The sequence below is a fragment of the Bos indicus x Bos taurus genome, chromosome 4 (assembly GCF_003369695.1).
Source record: "Bos indicus x Bos taurus breed Angus x Brahman F1 hybrid chromosome 4, Bos_hybrid_MaternalHap_v2.0, whole genome shotgun sequence".
In the NCBI taxonomy this organism is placed as follows: domain Eukaryota; kingdom Metazoa; phylum Chordata; class Mammalia; order Artiodactyla; family Bovidae; genus Bos; species Bos indicus x Bos taurus.
This window is the reverse complement of record NC_040079.1, coordinates 73,119,088-73,128,696: the sequence shown is the minus strand read 5'-3', so window position 1 is coordinate 73,128,696 and position 9,609 is coordinate 73,119,088. Positions and strand designations below refer to the sequence as shown.

Here is a 9,609-nt window from a genome sequence, read left to right as displayed (position 1 = left end):
GGATAAAGCACCTGCCTGCCATGCGGGAGACTTGGGTTCGATCCCTGGGTTGGGAAGATCCCCTGGAGAAAGAAATGGCAACCCACGCCAGTATTCTTGCCTGGAGAATCCCATGGACAGAGGAGCCGGCAGGCTACAGTCCACAGGGTCGCAAAGAGTCAGACACGACTGAACGAGTTCACTTTACTAAACAGAGAAAAAAATCAAATCACAGCAAACTGTTAACAAGTTATTTTAGGTGGTCTGGATGTTTGAGAAGCACCAGCATCGCAAAAATTTATTTCAAGTAAGAGGGATTAATTACATAAATGTTTAATTTGAAAAAATACACATGGACAGGCGGGCTTGTAGAGTCAGCTCTGATACGCTGAGTTTGGAAGCTGTCTATCACATCATTAAAACAGAAAGGATGAACAAACTGAAAAATCGATGACTTTAATGGCTTCATTTGAAGTCAACAGACAGTCGAGGCAGCAGGACAAACTGTCACCTCAGAATCTGGAGAGAGAGGAGAACAGAGTGAATCACAGACGAAGATCAGTTTACCTGAAAAAGAAGCTGCAGGAGCCATAAACCAGTAGGAATTGCTACACTGACGAACTGGATAGTGACATTCGAGTGAAAAACTCTGAGGGGCTGTTTCTGAGAGAGGCCTCCATTCTTCAGTGGGTTTTACTTCCAGGAACCCCACTAGGTTCTCATTATGAAGAGCCAAGAAGAAACACTTGTGTTGCTGGCAGGGGGAGGGGAAAAGTAACCATTTTGAAATATGCCCAGCGTTCTCCTTAACAAAGACCTATTCAGCAGGGAGAAAAGACTTCACCAGAGCCTTATCTGATTTGGTGGAAGGGAAATTACCCAAATTAACACACCACCCCACAGCTTTCTTCTCTCACCTTAGGGGTAAAAATGCTGAGAAACACTTGTGAAAGTTTAGGGACACAGGGCCCATTAAAAGACTGAGATTTAAACATAGGACGATAGAACATTTCCTCTCTGGCCAATACATTACCAGGTCAACAGGGCCACGGCTGTAACAGTGGATTACAGTTGAAAGAGGGGTGAGGTGCAGATTCTATTCCATCACAGAGACAACAGGGAAGACAGAAACAAGGACACTGGAGGAAATGAGTCTCTGACACCTACAGCTGCAGCAAATATGAAATACAATCCAACTCTTAGCAATATTAATATAAAACTTCACACGGAACACATTGATTTCAGTCCTTATTAACTGATACACAATGTTTGGCTTTCAACAATGATTTACAAGGCATACTGAGCTTTAAGGCAAGCATCAGAACTAGATTTAGATATGGCACAAACTTGGGATTTAAAATAATTATGATTAAGGTTCTAATGAAAAAAGTAGATAATATGCAAGAACAGGTTGGTAATGTAAGCAAAGAGAAACACTAAGAAAGAATAAAAAAAAATACCAGAAATTTAAAAAATCACTGTAACAGAAATGAAGACTGCCTTTGATGAGCTCATCAGTAGAGTGGACATAATCAAAGAATCAGTGAGCCTGAAAATGTTACTATATAGTGAATGACTGTATGCCAGGAGCTCCTATATCTTTTCAAGCTCACATGAACATTCACCAAGAGTAACCACATTATGGGTCATAGGATACACCTGAAGGAACTGGAAGAGTAAAAGAAAAATCTAAGTATATTCTCACTTCAAAATGAATTAATCTAGAAATTAAGAACAGAAAGATAGCTAGAAAACTCCAAAATATTTTTAAATTGAAGTGTAGTGTATCGTGGAGAAGGGATAGGCTATCCACTCCAGTATTCTTAGGCTTCCCTGGTGGCTCAGATGATAAAGAATCAACCTGCAATGCGGAAGACCTGGATTAGACCCTAGGGTTGGGAAGATCCCCTGAAGGAGGGCATAGCAACCCACTCCAGTATTCTTGCCTGGAGAATCCCCATGGACAGAAGAGCCTGGAGGGCTACAGTCTATGGTGTCATGAAGAGTCGGACAAGACTGAGCGACTAAGCACAACACAGCACATATTTGATTTAAAATATTGTGGTAATTTCCAGTTGAGGCAGTGATTCAGCTTAACTTATATATATTTCGTCTTCCTTATGGTTTACTACAGGATATTGAATATAGTTTCCTGTGCTGTAACAACAGAATCTTGTTTATCCATTCTATATATATTACTAGTATTTTGCACCTGTTAGTCCCAAACTCGCAATCTATCCCTCCCCAGTCACCCCAAGCCTCCAGCAATCACAAGTCTGTTCTATGTCTAGTTTCTGTTTCGTAAATAAGCTCATCTGTGTCATATTTTAGATTCTACATAAAAATGATATAATATTTATCTTTCTCTTTCCGACTTACTTCGCTTAGCGTGAAAATCTCCAGTTTCATTCAGGTTGCTGCAAATGGCAGTTTGCTCTTCTTTTTTACGGTTGAGTAGTATTCCGTTGTATCTGTACCGCTTCTTCTCTATCCGTTCATCTGTTGATGGACATTTAGGTTGTTTCCATGTCTTGGCTATTGCAAATAGTCCTGCCATGAACACAGGGGTGCATGTATCTTCTCGAATTATAATTCTGTCTGGATATATGCCCAGGAGTGGGACTGTTGGATCATATTGCAACTCTACTTTTAGGTTTTTGAGGGTCGTCCATACTATCCTTCATAGAGGCTGTACCAATTTACATTCCCACCAGCAATGTGGGAGAGTTCCTTTTTCTCTACACCCTTTCTAGCACTTATTTGTAGACTTTATAATGATGGCCATTCTGACCACTGTGAGGTGGTAAACTCATTATAGCTTTCATTTACATTTCTCTAATAATTAATGATATTGAGCATCTTTTCATATGCCTTTTGGCCATCTGTATATCTTCTGAGAAATGTGCATTTAGGTTTACTGCTCATTTTTTGATGGAATTGTTTGCTTTTTTGTTACTAAGTTGTATGTATATTTTGGAAATTAAGCTCTTGTTGATTGCATCATTTGCAAATATTTTCACCCAGTCCATAGGCTTTTTGCTTTGTTTAGGAAAATTTCCAAATATTTGGAGATTAAACAAGATTCTTTAAATAACATATCAGTCAAAAATAGAAGTCAGAAGAAAAAAATATTTTGAACTTAAATGAAAGTGAAAATACAACTTTTCAAAATTTGTGGGACGTACCAAAATCAGTACTTAGTAGGAGATAACATTAAATGTGCATTTCAGAGAAAATCTAAAGTCAATAACCTAAGCTTCCATCTTAAGAAACTAGAGAAAGAGCAATTTATGCCTAGAACAAGGAGAGAAAAACAATTGAAAAGTCAGAGCACAAATCCATGAAACCAAAAACAGGAAAACAATCGAGAAAGGCAATGAAATCAAAAGCTCATTCTTTGAAAAAAAAATACACAGTGAATTCTTCAACATTAGCTTTGATGGTTTTTGTTAGAAAGCCTTTAGAAGATGAGCTGTAAGAAAAAATCATTTGTAGTTATTTGTGTGAACATTAACCTTGCCATTAGTATTGTACTGGACCACAAATTCTCTGGTTTTCTTAACACAGCCGATCTGTGTAGTTACGTCTTTAAAATTATGTCTTTGCTGATCAAAAAATTAGAAAACTGCTCATCTAAGGAGAAATATATTCTTTTACTCGCTCAATTTTTAAAAATTGAAGTGTAGTTTATTTACAATATTTTGTCAGTTTCAGTACAGCATAGTGATCCAACATCACTGCGATTACACTGCATTACAGGTTATTTCACAATAACTGGTATAATTCCTTGTGCTATGCAGTGTATCTTTGCTGCTTACTTCATATATACTAGTTTGTAAGAGAAATACATTATTCATGTGTCTAATGTTACAAACTTCACATTCATCTCCAGTTTCTAGACTATCTACTTAATGTCCATTTTCTGATTCATTTTCCAGTTTTATTATGCAGTCAGGCTTCCCTTTCTAGCATGCTTTTGGACTAGGATGCACGGCAGTTTTTCTCCTACCATCAGTTGGTATATGCACAGGAAGGAAGTCCTGGACAAACTAATTTCAAGAGCTCCTTGAAGGCCAAGGTCTCCTTAAAGGTAAACAAACACAATGCTTTCCATAAACAGGCATACTCAGAGATACTGTGGGTTCCATTCCAGATCATCACAATTAAGCAAATATTGCAATAAATGAGTCACATGAGTTTTTTGGCTTCCCAGTGCATATAAAAGTGTTGTACTATTAAGTATACAATAGCATCATATCTTAAAAAAAAAGTAAATACCTTAATTAGAAAAATACTTTATTGCTAAAGAATGCTAACCATCATCTGAGTGTTTAGATAATCTTTTTGCTAGTGGAAGGTCCTGTCTGGATGTTGATGCTGCTGATCAGACTGGTGGTTGCTAAAGGCAAGGGTGGCTATGGCACTTTCTTAAAATAAGACGACAATGAAGTCTGCCACATTGACTCTTCCTTTTGTGAACCATCTCTCTGTAGTCTGCAAGTGGTGTTTAATGGCATTTTACCCACAGAAGAACTTCTTTCAAAACTGGAGTCATTCCTCTCAAACCTTCAAAAAGTCAAAGTGTTGGTCGCTCAGTCATGCACGAGACTCTGCGATGCCACAAACTGTAGCCCGGTGAACTCCTCTGTCCATGGAATTTTCCAGGCAATAATACTGGAGCAGGTTGCCATTTCCCTCTTCGGGGGATTTTCCCAACCCAGGGATCAAACACAAATTTCCCGCATTGTAGGCAGATTCTTTACCGTCTGAGCCACCAGTTTAATTGTCTAAGTTTACATAATATTCTAAATCCTTTGTTATTATTTTAACAATCCTCTCAATAATCTTCAACAATCTTCTCAGTCTACTCCTTGCTAGGAATAGACTCCATTCTCAAGAAATTACTTTCTTTTTTCATCCATAAGAAGCAACTCAACTGTTAGAAGTTTCATCATGATTGCAGCAATTCAACCACATCTTCCACCTCCACTTCTAATTCTAGCTCTCCTGTTACTTCTACCATGTTTGCAATTACTTCTCCATTATAAAGTCTTGAGGTCTCCTAATATTATCCCTGAGTGTTGGAATCAATTTCTTCCAAATTCCTGTGAATGCTGATATTTTGGTTCTCCCCACCAATCAAGAATGTTCTCAATGGCACCGAGAATGGTGAATCCTTTCTAGGCTTTCAATTTATTTTGGCCAGATCCATCAGAGGAATCACAACCTATATTAGTTAGGGCCTTACAAAATGTATTTCTTCAATAATAAGACTTAAAAGTTGAAATTATTCCTTGAACATAGAATGGATGTTCTGTTAGCAAGCATGAAAACAACTTTTAAATTCGCCACACATCTACATCAGAGCTCTTGGATAACCAAGTGTTTTGTAAATACATAGTAATATTTTGAAAGGAATCTTTAAAAAAAAAAACAAAATTTTGTATTGGGGTATAAGCTATCAACGTGATAGTTTTGGGTGAACAAGGGGACTCAGCCATACATATACATGTAGCATTCTCCCCTAAACTCCACTCCTATCCAGGCTGCCACGTGAAACTAAACAGAGTTCCCTGTGCAATGCAGTTAAGTCCTTACTGGTTATCCATTTTAAATACAGTCATGTGTGCATGTCCATCCCAAGCTTCCTAACTATGGAAAGGAATCTTTTTTTTCTGAGCAGTTAAGTCTCCACAGTGTGCTTCACATATTCAGTAAACCACGCTGTAAACAGATGTGCTACCATGCGGGCTTTGTTGTTCCACTTATACAGCACAGGCAGAGTAGACTGAGCATAGTTTTTAAGAGCCTTAGGAGTTTTTGGAATGGTAAAAGAACACTGGTTTCAACTTAGGGACACCAGCTGCATTAGCCCTTAACAAGAGTCTTCATCCTGTCTTTTGAAACTAGGCAATGGCTTCGCCTCTCTCATAGCTGACAGTTCTAGATGGTATCTTCTTCCAACAAAAGGCTGTTTTTGTCTATACTGAAAATCTGTTGCGTAATGTAGCCAACTTCATTAATTACCTGAGCGTGATCTGGAAAATGGCTGGAACTTCTACATTAAGATTTGTTGCTTCACCTTGAAATTCTATGCTATGGAGACGGCATAGTTCCTTAAACTTCATGAACCAACCTCTGCTAGGTTCAGTTTTCTTCTGAAGCTTCCTCACCTCTCACAGTCTTCAAAGAGACAGTTAGCACCTTGGTCTGGATTAGACTTGGCTTAGGGCAATGTTGTGGCTGGCTTCATCTTCTATCCACATCTCTAAAACTTTATCTATCAGCAATAAGGTTGTTTCCCTTTCTAATCATTCACATGTTCACTGAAGTAGCACTTTTAATTTCGTTCAAATTTCTTTGCATTTACAACTTGGCTAGCTGTTTGGCACAAAAGGCCTAGCTTTCAACTTTAAACATATTTTCCTTGCTGTTTATTTGATTCCAGCTTTTGATTTAAAGTGAGACATATGACTCTTCCTTTCACTTGAACACTTAGAAGCCATAGTAGGGTTATTAACTGGCCTAATTTCAATAGTTGTGTCTCAGGGAATAGGGAGGCTGAGGAGATGGAGGGAGACGGGGGAACAGCTGGCAGTGGAGCAATCAGAACACATATAACATGTATTATAAGCATGTTATATTATATATAAATATATAACACGTTATATATATATAACATGTATATTACATGGTTGTAGTCTATGGCATCCCAAAACAATTACAAGAGTAACATCAAGGTCACAGATCACCATAACAAATATAATAATGAAAAAATTGAAATATTGTAAGAATGACCGAAATGTGACAGAGCTATGAAATGAGTATATGCTGTAGGAAAAATGACGCCAATAGACTTGATCCACATAGGGCTGCTACAAACCTTCAATTTGTAAAAAACACAGTTTCTGTGAAATACAGTAAAATGAGGCATGCCTGTACCAGGAATGCAATAAATATCTGGGGTACGAATAATGCATACATTTTCTTTATAGAATTAGAGGTATCAGTAAGCTATGTTATATTTAAAGTAAGCAATGTCTAAGTTTGAGTTTTTACTTTTTGGACTTACTCACATCATTACTTCTTCCTCTCTAAAGCACAAGGGCCTGGCTCTAAAAAGCCAAGATGGCCCAGGAAAAGAAACAAGACAGGCTTTAGCTCCACATTATTAGACAGAGTATTAGAGTCAACTAAGGCAATATCATCTTTCCAAAGGGTTAAGTCAGTGGATGATGGCTTCCTTGTCAAATGAAGTAACTGTGTCTTCTAGACGAAGGTTTTTGAGAGTGAAATATTTTGTCTTGGTTAAAATCAGATCTTCTATGTTGAAAACTATTTCTGTTCAACTCTCTGCCACCCCTTGGGACTGTAGCCTGCCAGGCTCCACTGTCCATGGAATTCTCCAGGCAAGAACTGGAGTGGATAGGCTTTCCCTTCTCCAGGGGATCTTCCCAACCCAGGGATTGAACCCATGTCTCTTGCATCTCCTGCAATGGCAGGTGGATTCTTTTCCACTGTGCCATCTGGGAAGCCCAATTAGTCATGCTGCTGCTACTGCTGCTAAGTCGCTTCAGTCGTGTCCGACTCCGTGCGACCCCATAGACGGCAGCCCACTAGGCTCCTCTGTCCCTGGGATTCACCAGGCAAGAATACTGGAGTGGGTTGCCAATTCCCTCTCCAGTGCATGAAAGTGAAAAGTGAAAGTGAAGTCGCTCAGTCGTGCACAACTCTTAGCGACCCCATGGACTGCAGCCTACCAGGCTCCTCCGTCCATGGGATTTTCCAGGCAAGAGTACTGGAGTGGGTTGCCATTGCCTTCTCTGAATTAGTCATGCTGCTAAGTCACTTCGATTCTCCAGGCAGGAGTACTGGAGTGGGGTGCCATTGCCTTCTCCAGAATTAGTCATGAGGGAAATGCAAATCAAAACCACAATGAGATATAACTTCACAACCACTAGGGTGGCCATAATCAGATAAAAGTGTTGCTGAGGATGTGGAGAACTAGAATCTTCTTACACTTCTGGTGAGAGTGTAAAATGATGTTTTGGAAAACAGTATGGCAATTTATCAAAAGATTAAACACAGAGCTCCTATATGACCTGGCAATTCAACTCCTAGCTATATATTCATAAGAAATAATAACATACATCATAACAGAAACTTGAACAAAACTGTTTATAGTAGCATTATTCATGTCAGCTAAAAGATGGAAACAACGCAGAAATCCATCAATTGATGAATGGATAAACAAAATGTGGCACATTCACACATGGAGTATTATGTGGCAACAGAAAGGAATGATGGATCACAGCCTTGTCTTGGTGAAGGGGCTTGCATAACTCAATGAAGTTATGAGTAATGCCATGTAGCACCACCCAAGACAGACGGGTCATGGTAGAGAGCTTTGACAAAACATGGTCCACTAGAGAAGGGAATGTCAAACCACTTCAGTATTCTTGCCTCAAGAACCCCGTGAACAGTATGAAAAGACAGAAAGATATCACAACCGAAGATGAGCTTCACAGGTTGGCAGGTGTCCAATATGCTACTGGGGAAGTGTGGAGAAATAGTTCCAGAAAGTATGAAGAGGCTGAATCAAAGCAGAAGTGACACTCAGTTGTGGATGTGTCTGATGGTTAAAGTAAAGTCCGACGCTGTAAAGAGCAATAAATATTGCATAGGAACCTGGAATGTTAGGTCCATGAATCAAAGTAAACTGGACATGGTCAAGCAGGAAATGGCAAGAGTGAATATCGACATTTTAGGAATCAGTGAACTAAAATGAATGGGAATGGGCAAATTTAATTCAGATGACCATTGTATCTATTACTGTGGGCAAGAAGCCATTAGAAGAAATGGAGTAGCCCTCAGGCAACAAGAGTCCAAATGCAGTAATTGGGTGCAATCTCAAAAACAACAGAAATATCTCAGTTGTTTTCAAGGCAAACCATTTACCATTACAATAATACAAATCTATTTCCCAACTACTGATGTGGAAGAAGTTGAAGTTGAAAGGTTCTGTGAAGACCTACCAACCTTCTAGAGCTAACACCAGAAGATGTCCTTTTCATCAAAAGGGACTGGAATGCAAAAGTAGGAAGAGATACCTGGAGTAACAGGCAAATTTGGTCTTGGAGTACAAAATGAAGCAGGGCAAAGGCTAACAGTTTTGCCAAGGTCATAGCAAACACCCTCTTCCAACAACACAAGAGAAGACTCTACACAAGGACATCACCAGATGGTCAATGTCAAAATCAGATTGATTATATTCTTTGCAGCCGAAGATTGAGAAATGCTATACAGTCAGCAAAAACAAGACCTGGAGCTGACTGTGGCTCAGATCATGAGCACCTTATTGCAAAACTCAGGCTTAAATTGAAGAAAGTAGGGAAAACCATTAGGCCATTCAGTTATGACCTAAATCAAATCCCTTATGATTATACAGTTGAAGTGATGAATAGGTTCAAGGGATTAGATCTGGTAGACAGATTGCCTGAAGAACTATGGATGGAAGTTTGCAACAATGCAACAATGGGATGGTGACCAAAACCATCCCAAAGGAAACAAAAAATTCAACAAGGCAAAATGGTTGTCTGAGGAGGCCTTATAAATAGCTGTGGAAAGAAA

The 9,609-nt window shown here is 39.0% G+C and overlaps 1 long non-coding RNA gene across 1 annotated transcript; it reads right to left on the bottom strand.

The window, feature by feature from the left end:
• Positions 1–244: 244 nt before the first annotated feature.
• Positions 245–2,467, bottom strand: LOC113891549. Its single transcript, XR_003510794.1, has 2 exons — positions 2,359–2,467; positions 245–1,148 (listed from the first exon to the last, which is right to left on the bottom strand). It is a non-coding gene; the product is annotated as an uncharacterized LOC113891549 (long non-coding RNA).
• Positions 2,468–9,609: the final 7,142 nt, after the last annotated feature.